Here is a 2,949-nt window from a genome sequence, read left to right on the forward strand (position 1 = left end):
AGGAATCGAACCGGGGACCCTTCAGTCCGCAGGCCGACGCTCTATCCACTGAGCCAAACCGGCTTCGGCCGAACATGATTCTTATAGTAACTGCTCTCCTGCTCAGAGCCCCATAATTTAAGAGGGACTTTGACCAATCAGAAGGTGATCAGAGGCAGCTTGGTCTAGGAACCAATTGATGTAAGTATCAGCTGAAGAGCTGGGGACTTTTGCCCCTTACTGGGGAATAATATGCCAACAAAGGACTTTTATACAGAATACATAAAGAATCCCCAAAACGTAACATTAAGAAAACAAACAATACCATTAAGAAATGTGCAAAAGACTTTAACAGTTACTTCACAGATAGCAAATAAGCACATGAAAAAATATTTCACCTTCATGAGCTGGTAAGGAAATGAATATAAAGCTGCAGAATACTAAATGAGCATAAAGCTATCAGAATACTAAAGTGAAAACACTGGCAATACCGAGTAAGGGATGAAGCAACTTTTGGAAGACAGTTTGGTGTTTTCATAAAGTTAACCATACATCCATTATATTTATTAATTTCCTATGGCCAGTGTAACAAATTACCATAAACTTGGTGGCTTAACATAATAGAAAGTTATTCTCTCACAATTCTAGGGGCCAGAAGTTCAAAATTAATTTTGCTGGACCAAAATCATAGTCTCTAGGGGGAAATCTGTCCCTTGCCTCTTTGTCTGGTGACTGCCAGCATTCCTTTGCTTGTAGCTGCATCACTCTAATACCTGTCTCTGTCTTCCTATCACTATCTCTGTGTGTCTATCTCCTGCCTTTCCCATATAAGGGCACTTGTGATGACACTTTGGGCCCACCTAGATAATTCAGGATAATCTCCTCAAAATTTTCAATTTAATTACATCTGCAAAAACTTTACCATATATGGCAACATTTACAGAGGCTAGAGATTAGGACCTGATCTCTTTGGGGACCACCATTCAGCCCACTCTACCATACAAAATAGCAATCATGCAGCTAGGTATTTATCCTATAAAATAAAAATGTATGTCTATATAAAAGCTATACATGAATGTTCATAGCAGCTTTATATTTAATAGATAAAATCTGGAAACAACCCAAATGTTCTTCAATGGGCAAATAGTACAACCATACAATGAAATATATGTAGCTATGAAATGGAATGAACTATCCATGCACACAATATTTTGAATGGATCTCAAGGGTATTATGCAGAGTAAAAGAAGCCAATCTCAAAAAGTTATATACTGTATAATTCCACTTATATAACACTTCTGAAATTATGAAATTATAAAAATGGAGAATGGATCAGTGGTTACCAGGAATTAGGTTTAGGAGGAAGGTATGACTATATAAAGGAATAGCATGAAAAGTTTCTTTGTGGTGATAGAAAAATTCTTTATCCTGATTGTGGCAGTGGTTATAAAAAGCTACATATGTGATAAACTTTTATAGTACTAAACACCAAAAAAAGTATATATAAAAACTGTTATAATTGAATAGGACCAATAATAGCTTAGTTAATCTATATATATAAAAGCCTAAGTGACCAAATGGCTGGTTGGTCGACTGCCTGCCCCCTGGTGGTCAGTGCACATCATAGCGGCCATAGCAAATCATTAGCATATTACGCTTTGATTGGTTGAATGGCCAACTGGGCCAGACACTTAGCATATTAGGCTTTTATTATATCGGATTATCAATGGGGAAAACTAGCTGAAAGATATATGGAACTCTGTACTATTTTTGTAATTTCTTGTGCGTCTTAAATAGTTTAAAAAGAAAAAGTTAAAAAAAAAATTAAGAAGGAAATTTATTCACTCTGTAGGTGATTAGTCCAAAAGTAAGGGTGGGCTTTAGGCATGGTTTGAATAGAAGTTCACAATGTCCTCAGGCTTGTGACTACATCCTCTGAGATTCTGCCCTCTATTTATGTTGGCTTTCTCCTCAGACTGACTTTTCTCATGGTACTAAGTTGACTGCCAGCATTCCCTGAGACTACATGCTTTTTGTTCCCTTCTATGCACCAGGAGGAGAAAGGAGGAGCTATTATTTTCCTTTAGTCTGGGGTAAATATAAAGGCCTGAGCTCTATTCTGATTAGATCACCTTAGGTCATGTGCCCACCCCTAAATCAATCACTGTGCCCAGGGAAATGCTATGAATTGGTTTCCCATCCACATGGCAAAGAAATGGAATTACTTGATTGGTTCAGATCATTCGGGTCCCACTCCTGTCGCTGAAATGGAGCCAATCCCACCCTACTATAATTGCTATTACCAGGTAGGGAAGGAGAAAAATGGATTTGGGTAGCCAACTCCAATATCCAGTACATCCTTCCTGAAATTTACTCTTCCCTTGGTTTCAAAGGCACCATTTTTTCCCCTAGATATCCTCCATCAATGGGTCTCATAGTATATGAGTTTTCTAGAAAGAGAAGGTATAAAATGCCATTCTAGAAGAAACAGCACAAAGACCCAGAGATGTGAAGGAATGGACCCATTTAGGGAACAATGAAAATTTTGGTGTGGCAAAGCATAGAGTTCATGAGGGAAGAGTGGTTAGTAATGAAGCTGAAGAGAAGAGATGGGACCAGTGGTGAAGAGCTTTGAAATATCACAGTCAATGGTTAAGACATTTGAAGACTTTTGAAAAAGAATAGTCCCTGGACTCACTTGACCTTAGAAAGATCTTTCTGGCTACAGCCCAGAGGGTGGCCTGGAGGGGGCCTGACTAGAGGCTGTTCCAGTGCTCTGGGCAGAAGTTGAATGCCTTACCAAAGGTGGTAGCTTTGAGGATGGAGAGAAATGGATGAATATGGCAGACAGTGATTTGGGGGAATCAGCAGGACCTGGTGAACTGCTTGGCTTTGTGAAGGGATTGGAGGAGAAGGTGGAAGAGATGACTCACATTTCTGGCTGAACACTTGATACATTTTTTTAGGCAG

The 2,949-nt window shown here is 39.0% G+C and overlaps 1 protein-coding gene across 1 annotated transcript in view; it reads left to right on the plus strand.

Annotated features, from left to right (window-relative positions):
* The window catches only part of FAM159A (family with sequence similarity 159 member A), a 20,886-nt gene that overhangs the window by 17,035 nt on the left and 902 nt on the right, over nucleotides 1-2,949 (plus strand). The window lies entirely within an intron of this gene.

Source organism: Myotis davidii, unplaced genomic scaffold (assembly GCF_000327345.1).
Source record: "Myotis davidii unplaced genomic scaffold, ASM32734v1 scaffold79, whole genome shotgun sequence".
Taxonomy (NCBI): domain Eukaryota; kingdom Metazoa; phylum Chordata; class Mammalia; order Chiroptera; family Vespertilionidae; genus Myotis; species Myotis davidii.